Consider the following 20,693-nt stretch of genomic DNA (forward strand, 5'->3'; position numbering starts at 1 on the left):
GCTCTGCTATATATAATTATATATGGTCCAGCAGCAACCTAGGTTTCTAACAATATAAAGTCTTGCTCTCTGTCCCTTACTGCATGGAGACGTCTAGTCCCACTACTGTCCCTACCAACACTATTGTATCTTCATTTTATATGTATATGAATGTATATATATTTAAAAATGATATATATACATTTATATATATATAAAGTTTTGAAAAAACATTCCTCCAAATCCAGAATATCAATTTATAGCGCCATAGTTTCATTTCAATTGAATGTTTATCATAACAGAAAACTGAGATTTATTTTATTTTGCTCATGCTTTTAATTGACAAAAAAATGCTCCGAAAGTAGGAACTCTGTTTAGTTGTTTCTGATAAAAGATCTTCGGTTGATTTATTTGAATCTTTATTTAATCTTGATTTCATCAATATTTAATCAGGCTGTCTTATTGAGATTAAGACCTCAAGAACACAATTAGCAAAACAGAAACACAACTACCATTAATAGGAATTAAATGCAGTTGCAAGACTCAAAACAAAACATCCGATAATAAAGCTTTAAAATCTATAAGTGGTGTACAACTTCAGTTTGCGTATCTGAAACCAGCTCTGTGCGTATACTTTAGTGATATCTAAGGTTAAGTAGTTACTGTATTGCTTACTGTAGTTACTAGATTTAAATTAGAGAAAATATGTGAGACAGTTTTATAGATGAATAATATGAGATGTCTGTCAGAAGATCCATCCAACCGTGTATGATACAGAAAACTATTTACAAATGTGTAAAAATTAAAGAAATTACAATTTTAAATAGTGATATAACGTAATGCACTATGATACACAGGGTTTAACATCTGAAATGATGATGGGGCAGCTTGACAACACAGAGTATCTCCATAGTCCACAAGACATGATGGTTGACTGCACAATAAGACAGGCATCCTTTAACTCCACATAAGTAGTCTAGTTTGATTATTAATTTGTTTTAATCAAATGTTAAATATGAATTCTGAAGCCAAATTCTTAGATTTGAGCTGAAAACGGATGTCTGGAGATCATATTCCAGCAGCTCTTCTCCCGGTGCTGTAGTAATTTCAACTGGGAGGTCTTCACTCTGCCAACCAATGAGCGCACGCCTGTGTTTCAGAACTAGAACCTGATTGGCTGTGAGCAGGAAATCGTTGTCATATCGATAGCCGATTGGTTCTAAGCGCTGCAAGACCCGCCCCCTTTCTCTCCTCCGTGAGGACGACGTTTTCCCATCCAGACCGGAGAGGGGGAAAAAAAGCAGAAAGAGAGCAGCTACTAGACCGAGGTTTGGCTTTGTGAGAAAGGGGGGGACCTTCTGCTGCTGCACCGGGAGACGGAGACGTGTTTGAGGCGGATATAAGAGCAGTCTGCGCCGGGGCTTCATTTACAGTAAGGTCCTTTTATTATCACAGCCGCCGATAGTTTGACTGAGTCCGCTCCTGTGAAGACTCACTGGTGTCAAATGACACATGCATCATCTCGTGCTTCCTCTTTTTCTTTCTATGTGCAACATCATTTTGTGATTTTAATTAACAATGCATATACCTATGTGTTATTGTGTATGTCTTGTTGTTCCTCCATGATGTCTCCTGGTGTGTCAGACACATCGTTCCTACAAAGGAAAAGACACTTTGGACTGTTGCAGACACTGTGAAGTTAAAGTGTTTCTTCTCCCCTTTTGTTGCTTATCGACTTTTTGAAATGTTTAACTTGGTTTTTTTTTCAGTAGATGTGCAACTATCTGCAATGGGGAACATTGGCTGAGTTCCAGAAAGAAGCCTGTAGCAAAGGGGGTTCCCAAAGTAGGGGGAACCCCCTTTGCTACCTCAGGTCAGAGTGGATACTACAGAAATAATGAATATATAGGAATGTCACATCCGCTTTAATCTACACAAGAGACAATTAATGATGTTTTTTCAACTTCATTTTTGCACAAGCTCTCATACATAACAACTGTAACCACAAAGGCATCCATGGAAGATGCATTTACCCATAGCTGCAGGGAAATGAAAAAAACAAACCAGCCCAGATGATGATAAGTCTAAACCGTAGAATCACTGGTTAACCATCCGTACCGGTTGTGAACACAATGAGGTGTAGTCTTCTTGGTGGGTTGTGTCATGGAGGTACAGAGGGAAGCTTCTCGTGTAAGGCCTCCAAAGATTAAATGAAAAGGTCAAGAGTCACTGTTGTTCTTGCAGGTCTGTACAGAATCTTTTGAGATTTGAGATTTTTAACCAGCGTCCAAATTTCTGACTCGTCTCATTGCCCGCTTTGTTGGACGCTTATCAAGATAACATTTTTTATCAGTTATTTTTTGTCCCAATTGATATGACTCTAATACACACAATGTACGTGGTTTTTACTTGTTCAATGCCATTCTGTGTTTCTCAAAGATCATCAGGACAGAAAAACAGAACCTTTTCTTTAACTTAAATATAATTGTTATACATAGGAGGCCCCAAACTGGGATTGGACTGGTAGTCAAACCTCCATACTCTTTAAGGGAAGACCGTGTGAAACATTGTGGTGGCAGCTTCTCATATTTCAGTTAACGCTATCAGTGGTAGATTATATCTGCAGCAGGTAATCGACGTTGATCCCATGACGGCTAAAGTAAACTCTGTGTGTTCAATGTGCTCTCTCTGCAAGCCAGTGTCTGCACTCTGCCAAAGATCATTTGTGAGAAAGACGAAACATCACTCTGTAACAGAAACCTACAACGACAAGTGGACTGTGGTTTTGGAGTTCGACAAGAGCAGATTGGCGATGAGTCTTCTCTGGAGAAGTGATGGGGATCCCCTGTATTTGGACCAAGTGGCTTGTGAGAAATAAGGCGTTAAATTAAGTAGACAGTTTCACAGAGCCAGATACATTGAACAGTTTGAGAACATTAATTAGGAGACCATTAAACACTGTAGTGTTATTGGGTGGTCAGGAAGCAAACAGCCTTTTCAAGTTTTATTTAGAACTTGAATTACTTGCAGATGTTGAAAACTTTTGGTAGATTTGAGAAGGGGATGGAAAGGATTGATTAAATCCTCCAACGCCGAAAGTCAGGTATCAAGTTGACACTAGTGATTGGCATTTTAAGACTTTATCCAGCCATATATAGGGGGGTTTGTACTTTTCCTTAAACTGTAATGATCAGGGATTTAAAAAAAGACAAGTAAAGCCGTGATCCAAAAGTGTTTTGTCAACTTTCCCATTCAAAGTAAAGCTGAGATGATTTGTCGATTAATTAATTTCATGTTTGTGCCCTGCATTCCATCAGCAGGAGAAAAAGCATTTGTTTTTGATTTCTGTGTTGCAATATTGCGGGTGGTCTCTAGCTCTGGTGAGTTAGAAAAAAGGAACGATTGTTGCTCTTCTCTTTTAGTTTTCGTCAACTAAACTGCTGCTGGTTTCCACTCAAATACCGATTTCCCCCCCCCCCACCCACCACATCTCCCGAGCAGACCAACCGTCTCTGCCGCAGAGCTTATGTACATATTTACAGTGACCACAAAGAAAAGACCGGCACCTCAGCGGGAGTCAACCTGCTTCCTGGGTGATCCGGCCGTTGGCAGACAGAGCATGTGCAGCCGCGGAATTCTTTTTGACCAATCACATCCCCTCTGTTTTTTGAAGTGGTTGAAAGAGTCAGTGAATCATCTACAAACCGCATAAAGGAAAATAAGCTCAGCATTCAGGAGAACAAAACAAACATAAATGTAACTGGAGGCAGGTGGAAGGGACTTTCATTTTTTTTTTAATATCTGAATATTCAATTTGATGCCGTCAAGTGTCCTTTATGGTCGCACACAGCAGACATCGCCATCTGTTTTGCTGCGTGTAGCTTCCTGCTCTGTTGATGTGACGGCACTGCCAGCCTTCACTCTGCCCTCCTCATCCTCACCTCTCTCTATCTCTCACACCCCCCTGTCCTCCATTAACTCAACCCGGTCCGCCTTATTGGCCCTGAAATGTTGGAAACATCCATCTCTCTTGTAAAACGTGCACATGCATTACACCGACGTGGACGGCACACACACACACACACACACACACACACACACACACACACACACACACACACACACACACACACACACACACACACACACCACACACATCCATGCTGCAAAGGATGACTTCTGTGTGTGGTTGTCATGGAAACAACGCCTTTCTAAAAGTGAAAGGCAGCCATGTGCTCCTGGTTCAGACACCATGTCTGGTCTGAGTGAGTGTGTGTGTGTGTGTGTGTGTGTGTGTGTGTGTGTGTGTGTGTGTGTGTGTGTGTGTGTGTGTGTGTGTGTGTGTGTGTGTGTGTGTGTGTGTGTGTGTGTGTGTGTGTGTGTGTGTGTGTGTGTGTGGAGTATCATATAATGAGTTTGTATAAATACCAGGTCTTTTTTTCTTCTTCAGGATAGACTGTTTATACGTTCCACTGATGGGTATTTTTGAGAGCTAGTGAGCCGATACATTGAAGTCCTGTGGGTTAGGATTGGTTATTGTGGTCTGAGAAACTAAGAAGCCTTGTCACGTATAGAATTATTCCTCCCCGTTGGCATTATGTTTTAAGGTCTCCCGTCCTTCCGCCTTAGTCTTGTCAACGCGATATATTTCAGGAACGCCTAGAGGGAATCTCTTCAAATTTTAACAAACGTACACTTGGGCCCAAGGATAAACTGATTAGTATTTGGAGGTCAAATGTCACTGTGGACTAAACAAAACACGTTTTTAGCCATAACTGGAGAATTCATTGCCAAATTATGACAACTTACACAAATGTCTGACATTTTGCACTGACGTGGATGCAAATTACATCATGAACCGGTTGGTGAGGCCATAATATAATAATATTTTTCTAATAATAGTTTCACTGTTAAAAGAAGAAAAAAACACCCCCATGGTGATGACTTCAAGTCGCTTGCTCCAACTCCACAAATCCCAAAGACCAAATTCCTCACATTTAGTTTTAGTTTGGCATTTCTGATCAATGAAAGGCAACATTTGTTGATTATCACAAAATTATATGACCATTATATATCAACTGCTTATTTCAAACAACATTCCTTTATAGAAACTACCAGCATAGTAGAGCTGCTATGGTAGGGTTTGGTGTTGAATATCAATCCTTTACTGACCCAATACGGACCGATTATAGAAACAAGTTAAAGAAGGGGCCCAAATGCTTTGTCAGATTCTTGCTCGTGTTTACTTACTTTTTTTTTTTTTTTTTTTTTTTTTTAACAGTGTTTTTATACAGATTTGGTAAACCATAGTTTTGTCCGTTCTTTCTGGTTCGTGTCCTGTGTCAGTCCAGCAGACCTTTTGTTTGTCCGTCTTCCTGTGTGGGACATCAACATCCTCTCATTTGTCGCTCCACCCGCCTGAAATCAGGCCAAATCAGAGGAGCCAAGTCTTTCTACCACCTCCGCCTCAGTCTGCTCTATCTCTTTTCCTCCCAAACTGTGTCTTTGTGTCCGTGGAAGAAGGAATTGCATTCTCACTTGTTACGATACCAAGCTGACCGGCCGTGGACCGTGCTAAGAATGCAGTCATATTTGCTCTTGTGCAGTTAGGAGCAGCTGGTAAAGGAGCTGACAGCCTGCGTGCCAGTCCGACAGTGTACCTTCAGTCCCCCCACCCACCCCCACCCCCGGCTGCTTAAACACATTCCAATCCCCTCACACTGTTTACTTTCCTCTCAGCATCTCCCCTTCCACCTAGCTCTCTCTCTCCTTGTTCTTTCTCTCTCGGTTCACACGCTCTGCCCTTTCTCCTCCCTTCCTCTGCTCTTTCTCTTTTGTGTTTTTTCTCTCCATCTCAGTGACTTGTCAGGCCTCTTGGAAGGTCTTGGATGGCAAGTTGTCGTCTGCATGGGGTCTGTAGAAGCAGCAGAAGCACCTCAGGCAAAGGTAACGGTAACCCCCAAAGCTCAGTTAGTCGTCTGCTCAGGGTAAGCATAAGGATGCACCTGTATAGACCCTTGAAAAGGCGGCATCATTGAAAATATGCATGTGCAAGTTGGCGACGAAAATGACTTTAGCAGGCTTTAAACATTGAATGAAACAATTTCAAACTTTGTCAGTTGTCATAATCGATGTTCCAACAGCGGATTCTGAATTCCGACCGATCCCAACAGTTTCAGAGCAACAGGTGTTTCAGTGTAATGATTGACCGTTTCAGCTGGTGTCTTTCAGCCGAATGCGTCCGCTGTTGCTCGTAGTAACTTACGTAAATGGTTGGCGTAGGTAATGAACACAGATTAGATTCTATCTCTATGAGCAGATTCTGCATTCGTACCCAAGAGGGACGCATTTGCCGGGATGTGTTCTCAGAACCCCACCAGCTATCGTCTGAGCAGGTTTGTCTTTTTATTGGTTTAAAATGAGCTTGTAGACTTGCTTTTTTGTGAAACAATCAGGTTGTACGCGTCGTCTCAAAGTTGCCAATTGGACTGTAAACAATTGAACAAGGTAAAGGAAGTTTTGGCCCTATTATCGTCTGGCAACGCTGGAACCTCAGAAATATAGCTCCTTGAGTATCCGTCGTCAGACCGATAGCCGATGGGTTCAGAGATCGCCCACTCACTAATAGCACACGGTTCTGGAAAGTCAATTTGTTTAATTGGCTTTCACAATCTTTGGTGCTTAATGTCCTTCCTTAGCTTGTCCAGTTTTTCACTCCGCCATACTTCTGTTGCCAAACTGCTTTCCTAATGTGCAAGGTGTGATGAGAGAGAGGTGGAGGTGTTGGGAGGACAGCGCATCTGTTACTACGCAGTAGGAGAGCTTGCTTCAAAAGGGATGGAAACATTTGCGTTGCATTAGAGAAGCCCAGAGTTCTGCTAACTAGCCTAGCGGATCCCGACAAAATATCAGATGTCGGGTTAGGTTTTAGTTATGTTCTTCGGAAGAGGATTCGGACCAAATGTAAACATGTAATTGATATCTTATTTTAATCCCAGACAAACTCTGACTTTGAACTCTGAACTCAAATGAAATGTTCACACGTGGCCCCAATCCTCTTCTGTATCTCGACTGTGCCAGTTTTCTAGTGAGCTGACGTGACCGCGAGTCACACTCTCGGCAGCTTAGCCGCCGTTAGCGAACCGGTGTAAATGCATATGAAACCCCCGTGGGTTCGACTGGTCCCATGAAGGGTTATCAAACTTCAAAAAACAGAAGCAGACAAGAGAGCTGCGAGTGAAGGCGGTGTTTTATTCTTTGGAGGAGGGAGTGTGTGTGTGTCTATGTTTAGCTGTTTGTTTAGGACTTGGTAATTATGGCTGGCAGCAGAGGTTGAGTTAGAGCAAGCAGAGGAATGCCTTCGGTCTGTTCCTGTCACTGGAACCTTTTTTCAAATGCTTTCGAAACTCTGCGTTTGTGCATTCTAAAGACAAGTACATTTTATATGATTGCTTGTGTGTGTGTGTGACTTTTTGAAATAAACGAATGAAACCTCTGGATTCTTGCACACACACATATGCTCTCCTTCCAGGCTCTTTAACTAGGACAGAGCCATAACTTGCCCTTTAACGCACACGCAACAAACACACGTGATCATAAACACACACAGGCTTCCTGTTTGGGTGACACAGCCGGATTACATCATCGGCTACTTCTGGTGGCCTCGAGGTGATGCGTCTTCCAGATGTGGAGAATAGGAGCAGCAGATGGCTGACTGTTAGGGGTGGCCCCCACCATCCTGTTTTTTTAGGGCCTAGTTTTGGTTGGACAAAGGGACAGATGTAAACCCTAACTATGTTTGCTTTACTGACATTTGGAGCTGTTATTCAATGTTGTGCCAAAAACATTGCAAAAATATTTTCTGCTGATACTTTTCTCAAAATTGGATGTAAAACATAAAAAGACGGGCCATCCCAAATTTTCTAAAACCCAATGCAACATCACTCAAAGTGTTACTGGGCTCCAGACCAACTCTTCCACTGGTCGCACTGGTGCATGTGATTTGATGGCACCCTGTTTTTTGGCACAGCATGATATTAATCTGCATTTTCATCATCAGTGGCCTAGTTGGAACCTCTCGTTGTCTCTCATCCAGCCACCTCCTCCTCCTCCTCTTCCTCCTATTCTCCTCATTTTGCTTTTTAAAAAAATTAGCCATAGACCGTTTCATGTTTGGAACACGGTTAGCGGCTAAATGGATTGTTTTGTAAATGATCTATGACGCCATGTACACGCGCATCAAGTGCTGGAGGGATAAAGATCATCATATACTCACATGAATGCAAACCACCTGAAATGTCACATTTTGTCGCAGCCTGTTGTTTTGTCAGACCAACAGTCCAAAACCCAAAGAACTTTAGTTTACTCTCATGTGTGATAAGAAAGCACCAAACACCAACGTTCTGCTTTTTAATTAGTTGAGCCAGGTTCAACTTTTCTGCCTGCCTGGAGTTTGTGTGGGCCTCGACGGGAACATAAACCGCCTCTGTCAAGTGTTGTCGAGATTGGGCAGTTGCGATAGATGCCAACACTTTCACTGGCAGTTTGCTGACATCATTAAGTCATTAATTCATTAATCAACAATCGATGAAGCAGCTCTTCAGCAAGCCTCTGTTTTCAACGTCTTTTATTGGAGTTCCTCAATTGGAGCACGCTTATTAAACCTTTGCCTGTGGTTAGTGGGTAAAGTCTTTATAAGTTATTTGCGTCACCATTGCAGTCCTGACTGCTGACTTTATACAGATTACAGATACAGAAATTGTCGGGAGTGGTTATATGGCATTTTTGATGGATATATTTCTAGACCATTTATTGGAGTCCGCTCCCCCTCGGTAGCCAGACTTGACTGTTAGCCTCAACCAGATAATGGTAATTGGCGCCAGCAGGGCGGATCCTGCTGTGTAGTAGCCTGTAAAACTGGTCTGCTTCCTTTTTACAATCTTTATACATCAATAATGTGTCTATATGTTAGCTAGCGTGCAGTAGGCATGAATGTAATGAGCGTAAAGAGATTTGTTTGAGTTTGGTGTCAGGTATACGTCTTCTACGCCTTCATTGCATGGATCACACGGACATCGTAGATCTTTAACTTTCCTTTTCTCAGAGCACTTAATGTGTAGATTCTGAGGATCGGTATCGGCGCCAAATCATATATTGATGGATCAGCGTCCATAAAGACGATAAAGCCAATCACAATCTAACTCTTTCTATACAGAACTATACTGTGCTTTGTCTGTGCTGCTCTCTGCAATGACTGCTGGGTTCTACATTGCATCATTAAGCTGCATGTTCAAGTGAATGTTAAAATGTATTCCATCGCACCAGTTCAGACACTGAGTTTGGCAAAAATGCACCGATTCCCCAACTTCGGCATCATCACCAGCATAAAAGCCATGAAGAAAAACATTGAAGTAGCAGCTTCTCAATTTTAGCTGACGCTGATTGCCAATTTCCTGTTAAAATAATGTTGCTAACTAATGTTAATGTCAACTGGACTGACTGTTGGCCAATGCTGAAGTGCCTTAAACTTGCGTTCTTTTAAATTGCCTTCATGGGGCAACTCCCCTGGTTTGCTAAAAGAACTCCTAGTCTATTAGAAAATGACTCTACTTCTCACTTAATTTATTTCCTTAGTAAACATGAGTTTATGGTCTTGTTCGCTAGTTTGAAGTCTGCTTCAATACAACCTGATGTTCATTTTGTAAATTATGGTCCCATTTAGAGTCAAATAGACCGTAAAGCATGGTGTGCTTTACCTTGTCATTAACAGAACGTTACCTCTGCGTTGTCTGGTCTGGGAGTTGTTTTCGTCTTAGAACTTTAACCCTTTCACAGTGTTCATGAAAGTTAATTGTAACATTTTAGCCATTTAAAAATGTCTTATTCAGTGTCCTGTTATATTTAGCTCTACCCTCTCTTATCATTTATGGTTGCAAAAAAGACGGCGACTGCCAAAAACCAAGATGGCAACAGCCAAAATGTGTAACTAAAGGCTTCATAACAGCAGTGAATAACTTGTTTCTGCACCCAAAGGTACACAGTGTTGTGTATGGACCCCCCCCTCCTCTATCCCCCCCACCTTGGCTCACAGACAGATTTACTTGGCTTTAACGCTCAATTGCATCTGCTGCTACTCAGACAACACCAAACCCACGTGCCTCTATGGAGTATCACCGAAACAAAGGTCGTATCAGGTTCTCTAATCCATCTCTGCACAATAACAAGTCTCTAAAGAGCGTCCTTATCTCGGTCTTCAAGGTTTTACCCAACGTCTGTCTACACTGCAACAGAACGAACAAAAAACCCTCAACGATTCCACTCTGTTCTGATAATAACTGTTACCACACTTGGCCTTAAATGTATATTCTGTTTTCTAGGTTGTATAATTTCATTTTATTGCTCAGAAACAATAAGTTTGGAACTCACCAGGATTCCAATCCGTCTGAAATCCGAGCCATTTAAAGATGTGGTCTGGTTGAATTAAGTGTGATCTGACTTTGGATCAGTTGCAGGTTCAATAAACGGAATTTGGAACATATCTATTGACTCCAATCGACTCTCAACATTGGAACGGCGGAGGTGCCAAGTTGTATTTCAGGTGTGTCCTATTTACTGTATTAGTGAATATCGTTTCCATGTGTAAAAGCCTTATGGGATGGGTAATGATTGTTATAGGTCTTAGCAAACCCTCAGGCGTTAGCAGCACAGACTGAATGTAAGTTGGTTTGTGGGCCGTCATTATATAGCCTCAAGTTTGTCGATTTCGCCATCGGCATATTGGACTATGCTGTTGTTTTTTGGAACCGATAAACGGAAGTTACCATATTTGTAATGCAAAGGAGTGATGAAGACATGCTGTATACGGCTCTGATAGCAGCAGCAACCTGTCAATCCCAGAAAGCCTGCCCTAAAAAATACTCTAAATGGACCATCATTTACTAAATCAACATCATGTTGTATTGAAGAAGACTTAAAACCAAAGTTTGAGACCATAAACTCATGTTTACAATGTTTACTGATGGAATAAATCAAATGAGAAGTAGGGTCATTTTCTCATAGACTTCTATATATACAATCCGACTTCTTTTTGCAACCGGAGGAGTCGCCCCCTGCTGGTCAGTAGCAAGAATGCAGGTTTTATGACACCTCCAAATTGGCTTCACTCGGCAGAACCGTAGGTTGCCAGGGGAACGGTCTTGTGAGATTTTGTTAGCAAAATGCATGGAAATATAACTGAATGGGGGTTATTTAATTTCTCTGTCACATGGTTCTGAACACATGAGCTCGGTCTCCTAAACGTTAAGGCTTCCTGTTTATATTTGCTGATGTTCCGTCCTTTTTCTTTCACTTCTTAAGACTAACAAGACAGGCAGCAGGCATAGTGGGCATAATTGGGTTTGTGCTGGTGATTTTAAACCATTTAGTGGAGCGAGTGACTCAGGGTTCCTGGCTCTGCCAAGGAGATTACTCACTGTTTTAGAAATGTCAGAAAATAAAGAGCAAAGAGAGACAAAAGTGTGCTCATGTTGAATGGTGACATAATAAAACCCAGTGGATGCGGAACAGGCAAGATGAGATGTTTACTGTCAGTTTAAAGGGGGTGTCAATATTGCATAACGTGAGCCGCATCGAGATCTTCGTTTGGCTGCTGGAACGCGATCAGACTTTAGTATCCGTGCATGCATTAAAAGCGCAGGCGTTATTTAGAATCCAGCTGGAAACAACACGACAGTCTGAGCGGTGATGTGAATGTCAGCAGCAGAGAGAGGCTGCGTCTCCTATGATGGACGACTCAGGCCTGACCTCTCCTCCTCACCTGCCCTGATGCTTAATTAACCTTAAAGCACTGTGTAATTAATGGCTCTTCAGGGGGCCCTTACACACTTATCTGCGCACTCAGCATGACAGCGGGCTTTATGTGTTTTGCATCCTGTAAAATAAATCAACTCATCTGTCCGCAGCGTGTGACTCCTAAGCTTAACCTACGGATATATCAAATGTACACATTGTGATTAGAACAAATGCATCACACGACAACGTAGGACACATGATCGCATAGCTTCTTTCACAGCATTTGACGCATTTATCGTGTGTAAGAACAACCGCGACTGATTTGATTTGAAAGTTTGGTCAAGAGAAGACTCACAGGGTTTGTTTTGTACGGCGACCTCGCTGACTGTGGCAGCAGCTGACACGCCACGTATAAATAGATGGAAAACTGCTTCACTAGTAGCCCCAATCACACATACTGTAGCTGCCGGCAGCATTAGAAAGCCTGAAAACAACATTGTACATGAAGGTGTGATTTGTATAGCTCTACAGTGGCAGTAAACGCATTGCGTGCCCATCCATAAATGCTCTGTGCACAGGGCTTAACGACCTATAAGGCTAACGGTATCGCTAACAGCAGGGCTATGGCTATGTACTGATAGATAGTACAGCTGCACATGTTCTTCTGGCCACTGTCAAAGCTTCCGTTCCTCTGCTGGAAAGACACAAGATACATTGCACGTGGAACTTCGACAAAAAGTTTCACGTGCAAAGGATTGTGGGTCAGAATATCCAGAAAAGCATGCTGGTGAGCATACGGCAAAATGAAACATGAATGAAACATTTGGTTAATATTTCCGGGGCATATTAAATATTTTTTCTTGCAAACGAAATTCTATGGTTGTATGAGTGTCGGAATGCACAGAGTCTGCGGTCGAGACAGCATCCCATGTCTCCCCTGACTCCTTGAGTGCTTTTCATTACGTGTCTCCTTGATTCCTTTCCTCGCCTCCTCTTGTCGAGTCTTGCGGATGCGAGCGAAGGAGGCGAGGCAGAGACGTGTGGCGGAGAAGGAGTCGAGGCAATGTGCATTTAACGATGTGAGACATCTTGAAAGCCACTGCGATTAAAGTCGCATACATTTTTATGGTCTAGATTGATATCATGACAATGCATTATGTATTTATATACTATATTGTCCATTTTTTCCTTGTTGCAGGAGTAGAAGGCCACAGCAGTGCACAGCAAATATGCGCGTTTCTGTGTGTGTGTTTGTGTGTGTATGGATTAGGTCCTTGACACACCCGTATTCCCCCTTTTTGAAGTACTTTAAATCGCTGCACAAGCTCCCGTGTGTGTGTGTGTGTGTGTGTGTGTGTGTGTGTGTGTGTGTGTGTGTGTGTGTGTGTGTGTGTGTGTGTGTGTGTGTGTGTGTGTGTGTGTGTGTGTGTGTGTGTGTGTGTGTGTGTGTGTGTGTGTGTGTGCAGTGTAAGCTTGTTTGGCTGATTTGCTTGTATTTAAAAAAAGTGGTTTGATCCCCATTAGGGGCCGTTAACCCTCTCTGTCTCTCTGTTCCCCGGGTTGCACAATGAGCTTTGTGTCACACAGGCTGTTAACTCTGCCTCTTTGTGGGAAAAGATTAGAGCCAGACTAATTCCTGGTCATCTAAGGCTGGTCATCTAAGAATCTAAGGCTATTCAGACGGTATTAGACCAGAGCCTAAAAGTTACAGTAAAAGCTGAGGCATAGTTTGGCTGTTGAAAAAAAAAGTCTATGCTTAAGTCACATGCTCATAGTGTTAATGTGCAAGATCATCCTCAACCTTTTGGCGCTGTTTTTAAAGAATATTCATTTTAGACAAAAGTATGAAAATGGAATGTGTTTTTTTTTTAAAGCCCATGCCAAAAGGGCATTATGTTAATGTTCTTAAACAGGCCCTATTATGCTATTTTCCAGGTGCATATTTTTTATCTCAAGTTACAGTTACAACACGTTTACATGCGTTAATGCTCATAATCCTGCTCCCTCCAGAAAGCAAAGTCTGCCCTGATTGGTCAGCTAGCCCGCTCTGTTGTGATTGGTCAACGTTTCACATTTAAAAAAACTGACAAATGAAGAACAGATCACAATGGGATTTGAACCCAGACCACCTGGGTGAGAGACTGCTTTCATAACCACTACACCATGGTAGATGTGGGCTTTATTTTTATCTTTCTATATTGTTGTTTGAGGGCCAAACGAGCCGGAGAGTTTTACGTCACTTCCGTAACATTGTGACCTCATAAAGTTATGGAAGTGAAGGAGAGAATTCAATGGAGCCATTTCAGGCAGCTCAGGAGCCTCTGAGGGGGAGGGTAACTCCTTTTAGGCATGGACTTCAGGTTTTACACTCTATGGACCTTTTACATGTAAAGAAATATATATAACACACTAAAGAAGAGTGAAAAAGTGGAAAAGCATAATAGGGCCACTTTAAAGGCGGTAAGAGTTTGTTACATGATAATGCAGAATAATTTAACACTATAACACTACATGATGAAGTTCACAAGCCAAAGCTGAAGCTTCAAGCTAAAAGTTTACTTTAAAGCACTATACCACTTTTTTCTTTACCCCTTTTAAACAATGAATACTTTCCCTTACTTATGACTTAGCATGATTTTGGAAAACATGCCGTGTTTTTTTTTTAGTTAAGTAATGTATAACCAAAATCAATGACTGAGTACAGTCCAGACATGCCAGTATACCTTTGCCATTTTGGCAGTGAATGTGGAAGATGTGAAGTTTTATTGTGAAGGTTTAATGCGCTGCTTTGCCTCAATATCTCTTTCCATCTCTGTCCTGGCATTTCATCACCCTCACCTCAGCAGCTTCTGTACAGAAGAAGAAGAAGAAGAAGAAGAAGAGCTGCGTCTGTTTACCTCAATGTACAAATTATGCAAACCTCTCTTAGCTTGTGCTTTTTTTTTCGAGCGGGAAAAGCTTTGAAGCTGCTTTGCCCTGCAGAAATGCAACTTTTTTTTTTAGCCCAGCTTTCTCAACATCTGAGACATGTTGAAAATGCTTCACTAACCTCACATAATAATGTTGATGATGAAGGTGAAAGTGAGGCGATAAACGATTGTGTATGACTAACTCATGTTTGCTTAAAAATATAGTGCGGCTATTATATTAAAGGCTGCACAATTAATCAAATATTGAGCACGATACTGGCGTTTAAAATGCGTTCTCCGCTCATAGAAAACTCTGCTGCATATCAAATCAAACGCTTGCTAAACTAACAAGTCCTGAATTTTGCGGCTGCAGTCCAGAGTAGAGGAGAAATATAATGTATATTCATTATTTTAACAGAGAGCCAATCAGCAAAAAAGAAAAATACACTGAATTAATGTGAAGAAGAACCTTATTTGAAGTCTCACTTTGATGCAAGGATTTGTTCATTAGCATGATGTAGCATGACATGGAAGTGAAAGCAGCGCTCTGTTTATTTAAATGTGAGAGTGGTATAAATTATATTTTGTCTCTAAAATCAATGTTTGCTCCCAATAAAGATTAAAATAGTCTTGATTAGTGGTTAAGCAGACCATGGCTGAGCCGCGATTTTAGTATTTATCCAGGGAGTGCAGTTAGTGACAGTGTGGACTCCATGGTAGCGCTTAGCGATGGGTCAAAAGGAGTCCAGTGTTCAGTTTGTGGATGTAAACTTTAAATATTTAAAATAGGAAATACGTGAGACTTTCTAGAAACTTTCCAACCCTTTGCGTTTGCATGTTCAGTTTTGCAGTAGAATATGTTCACGATTTCTCCTCGTCCTCCAATCTTGTTCGGTACACTTCAATATTCTGAGGATTTTGGTGGAAATATATCTATTGACAGCATCCAATCCAGGGGGCTCACATACCCCAAACTGTGACGAAAGAGTTGTGGAAAGTGTCTCCCTGTCTTTAGGCCACCATCTATCATCCTCCTCCTCCTCCTCCTCCTCATCTTCCTCCTGCATCACCTCCATTCACCCTCTCTGTCTCTCTGGGTCCTGTTGAATAAACGATGGCAATGTGATACTGCACCACCAGCCTGTGCTGAGCTGGACACTCTGACACACTGATACTACCCAAGCGCACACACAAGGACCACACACACACACACACACACACACACACACACACACACTCTTGCTTTCTCTGTCTCTTGCTATCATGTATCAATTTAAAAAGTTGCAATCACACAAACTTATTCGCTCACACCCACTCTTGTACATGTTTGAGTTTGTTTGCATGTTTCTATTGGCATAAAGGGCGTATGCTGTGTGTGACCACGTGGTTGGTGTGTGTGTGTGTGTGTGTGTGTGTGTGTGTGTGTGTGTGTGTGTGTGTGTGTGTGTGTGTGTGTGTGTGTGTGTGTGTGTGTGTGTGTGTGTGTGTGTGTGTGTGTGTGTGTGTGACCACGTGGTGTGTGTGTGCAAGAAAGAGGCCGCTGGAGTCATGCTTCAGGAATGTTCTGTATAATTTGCTACAGTGGAGCCTCTCGCTGCACCTGGGGCCCCATGGGAGATGAAGTTCTCTTCTTTTGATATTTTTTGTGCAGACATGTGTGAAGACGGAGTGTGTATTTCATCCAGCAAAGTATGCAAACACAGTAGGTTCCACAGTTAGACAGAGCAGAGCGTCTGTGTTCAATAAATGTTCCCAACTCAAGCCTTTGAGACCAGGTTCAGAGTTTGGAGTCTAACATACAATTATTATGGTTGTAAAGAGTCTTTTGTTTACCTGCTAACAAGCAGACTTTGACAGCTCACCTGGTTTAAAGCTTTATTCGTATTTGAAAGTGTTGGCCCAGTGGCACTACGTAGAGAGGCGAAGTCCCGCCCCTTCCGGTGTCCCCCATGGGACCTGGATTGTGCCATGAATTACACCTTTAATGTTTGTCAATTTAAAAGATTATTTTGCACATCAAGAAAGTCGTAAAATCATTTAGTTTTGTGCGAAACCGATCAGTGAACTACATGTCTTGTCTCGAGCAATGAACGTCACCACCATTAGGTTATGAGCTCTGCTCCACGCACAAATGCAAGACCCGTCGTCCATGTGAGTTACGTATTTTCACGTTCTTATACTTCAAGAGTTACAAAATGCAATTTTCTTAATGTGCAAAATTTTACTTTTAAACAGGATCAGACATTGTTTTGGTCCCATGTTTGATCACTGGAAGAGGCAGACCAACGCCTCTCTATACTCACCATTATGTTGTTGCTTGGTATGGTTACCATGCAGGCAGGAGTTGCTCTTAAACAAGAAAGAAAGCAGCCATCCCAGTAATGAAACAGTCTTATCATCCTGAATCAAAAGCTAGATATCATTAGACTGAGTACTTAACGGTCCTATTTGTCTGTTTACTGAACCCTGACATCCAGTGCTCAGTACGATTCTTTTGTCTTGTTTTAGACATAGCATCTTGGATTTATTGCCTTGGAAATTTGCACCGACATTCATAATCCCCAATGACTTTGGTGATTCACAGAAATTTCCTCTAGCATCAGCAGCAGGTCTGAAAACCCTATGCTTTGCTTTATGACTAAATACCTGGGGGTCTAATGACATTACCAGAAGCCTCAACTGCAGCCTAATGTACAAACAAACCACCATGCTTTAAAATGCTGTTCTTGGAATAGAACCAACCACTCATTGTCTGTGTATTTGCCTTTAAAATATAACTATACAGTCTTTTCAGAGGGAATAGAAGCCGAGCCAACTTCATTAACTAAAATGGACAAGCGCTTTGAAAACCATTTGAGTAAGCACAACACTTAGGTAATAACATACCTGAGCCAAAAGAAAGATTATTTTAAAACTTACCCATACCTCTGCCAAAAACTTAATATATATATATCATTACCCCATTAATAACCCAGAGTCTTAATAGTAGCACCATTAGAGCACTGCACCGCCAACTATTTTGAGAATAGATTGATCGTTTCACTTTTTTCGTTTTCGAGCAAAGATGTCAAACATTTTCTGCCTTTCTTTGTTGTATATGAACGTCAAGAAAATATCTTAGTGTTTTTAACAGAGTGGGACAAAACAACGAATTTCAAGATGCCCCTTTGGGCTCTGGGAAATTGTGATGGACATTTTTCACTTTTTAAAAATTCTATCTACTGACCAGCAGGAGGAGACTCCTCAGGTTGCAAAAAGAAGTCTGATTGTATAGAAGTCTATTAGAAAATGACTCTACTTCTCACTTGATATATTACCTCAGTAAATATTGTCTCAATCTCTAGTTTCAAGTCTTCTTCAATACAGCATGATTGGAGTGAGCTATGATTGAAACTCTGCCAGTTATATTTCACAACAGTCTTACAGCTGAAATATATCTGATCTTTTCCTTTGATAGTGTATTCAAGACAAACGTGCTTGACGAGGCGTCTCACATTGCAGACTGTTTACAATCCTGCATATATAGATTTCTTCCTGTGAAAAATTTTAGTTATTTCAATTGAGAGGGGAAAAAATAAATTATTCTCCAGCTCTGCTTTGATGTTTGGAAATCTCCCACTGGCTCTGTTTCAAGAACTCTCCACGACTTGGAAGGGGAAGAGGTTTGATGTAGAAGTTTGGAGCCAGAGCTGAAATGATTAGGATTGCATTAGAGCCTGAGAATTGCACCGTCAGCCATTTTTGATTTAATGGGATGGCTTCTGGAGGCTTTGTTCTGTACACCAAAAGAAATGGCAAATTACAGATACATCTTTGTATTTGTGGATAGATTTAGGGATCAGTGTTTTCAGTGACTTCAGTCTTCTTACATGTCGACTTTTTGTCTTTGTGAGTCACTTGTTTCAGGCTTTTTGTGGACTGTTTTAAACCCATGCCTTTCAGAGAACTGGGTGTTTTTAATTAAGTACAGTTCATGAGATTTGATTCTCCATTGCATCGTGCCAGGTTGGACGGCCTCAACTTCCCGAATCAGTGGGAAAGAGAAGCGCAGTTGCCTTCACTGACGGTACAATTTACAACTCTGGAAAATGATCACAGCGCAGCCATTTTGTGTTTCATCATGACAACTGAGAGTAAAAAAAAAAAGAAGGAGATCTGCCAGCTCCGCACCTTTCCAGATGGCATTACGGCAAAGGTCGAGCCAACTTCAACCAATTTTCCCGGAGCCAACAGATTCTTTGAATGAATATGAATTGGGGAGGACACGGTAAAAAAGTCACACCTACAAAGCATAGTTAATGAGACGAAGTCGAGTTGGTTGCCGAGGACAGTCCGCCAACATAGAGTCGGTCACCTCGCACCGCCACTGGGAGAATGGACCCGAGTAAAGGCCAGCAGGGAGAGGTACCAGGGTGAGACCTCAAACAAAGAGTGTCCGTCCCTGGCCGTACTGCTGAGTTGAATTTCCTGGGCAGACGGAATGTCCATAGTTAAAAACACAGGTACAAGCTATTCAAATGTATGTTTGCCCATTAGGTCCACGACACCGTATCCTAACTGGCTGCGAGAGACGCCCTGTTTCTTTTTAATCTTGTTGCCATCTTTGACGAGGAATAGCTGATTGGTGAAGTTGACATGAGTAGTTTTCTATACGATAGCCATTCCACTACAAGGCAATAGCTGGCTGGAGGGAGAAAGTTTCGTACTTGCTGTTCGCTATGTTGTACGTCTTTTCCAGTAAAATCACTAGATAAAACTTGTTTTTAAAAAGTAAAACCGTCGGAATATGGCAAGTACAACTCACCTATCTTTTATGCGTCGGTCATACAGAGAGATGCATTCCCTTCTCCTTGTATCGTCTGCACCGATGCAACCCAGCATCATTCAGACTTGGTTCATGCTTTCATCTGCATGAACCAATTTGTGATGGGGAGCCACATTTACTTTGTATATGCCATTTACACTTACAATCACAGCAGGAACTTTCAACAGGGTTCACCCAGCTTTGCTTGACAGCACCCATATTAGATTGTGACAAGGAAACGAAGCTTTCTAGTCAGATACAAAGTGCTATTCTTATATTTTCTTTCACTGTGCGGTTGAACGCTAAAGGCCCAGCCAACCACAACCGAGCCGGAGAGTTCTCCAGAGCTGGTTCTCATTTAGAGTCACTGCAACGCGCTCAGAAATGTTGGCGAGCACTGGGGGGGGGGGGGGGGAATCCCTCGTAACGCCAGTGCTGTATCTCTTTATGGTCACATGAACGTAAATCAGCACTGTCGCCCACGGGGTGTTTCTGTGTGTCGGCTGTGACCCCTCTGCTCAGACTGTTGCTCATTTCAGCACAATACGGAGACATTTGCAGTGACAGGCGGTAAAAAGCGGCGTGTTTGTGGTAGGGGTGAGGATTGGGTGAGGGTAGAGGGTCACAGGGTCAAGTGCAGTCTGACGACCTGTTTATAACGTTGAATATACGAGACCAGTTAGTCAGTGAGTTTGGGGTTGTATAACATATGGCCGGGGAGGACAGATGTTCCGTCAAAGAGTTTATGGTCCCGCGGCTCGGCCCGCTGGCTGGCTGTGCTTTTTATGGGTCCTGTGATGACGGAGGGTGGGGTTCACACGGACGTAGGGCCAAGGAAGGGGAGAAGGAGGCAAGCTGTGTGACAGAAGGGCAGCGAAAGAGGAAAAGGAACATTGGGAAGGAGCAAAGAAAGGAGGAGGAAAGTCAAAAATCAGCTTGGACTGCCAGCAAAAAGCAACGTTTTGCGATTTGTCTTTACAGAAATAACTGAAGTCAGAGAGGGTAGCGAGGTGGGGGTGGGTGGGGTAGCTTTGGAAATGAGTCAAATGACATTCATTCAGTTCTCATGTGGGAACTGCTGCCTGAGTTTAACCCCTGTAGTCTTGTAAATTATAGTTTGGTGAGCTAAATAGTTTCGTCTTGCGGTAACTGCAGCTACCAAATGACATTGCACTCAAATTTTTGATTTTGTAGTCCTTTTTTATTTTAAG

General features: G+C 42.1%; 1 protein-coding gene across 1 annotated transcript in view; it reads left to right on the forward strand.

The window, feature by feature from the left end:
- The first annotated feature begins 1,293 nt into the window (after positions 1 to 1,293).
- The window catches only part of ccdc102a (coiled-coil domain containing 102A), a 64,649-nt gene continuing 45,249 nt past the window's right edge, over positions 1,294 to 20,693 (forward strand). Inside the window, exon 1 of the mRNA XM_054609790.1 lies at positions 1,294 to 1,411. The gene's annotated coding sequence lies outside the window, so the exon portion shown is untranslated. The remainder of the gene's footprint in view (positions 1,412 to 20,693) is intronic.

The sequence above is a fragment of the Anoplopoma fimbria genome, chromosome 2 (assembly GCF_027596085.1).
Source record: "Anoplopoma fimbria isolate UVic2021 breed Golden Eagle Sablefish chromosome 2, Afim_UVic_2022, whole genome shotgun sequence".
In the NCBI taxonomy this organism is placed as follows: domain Eukaryota; kingdom Metazoa; phylum Chordata; class Actinopteri; order Perciformes; family Anoplopomatidae; genus Anoplopoma; species Anoplopoma fimbria.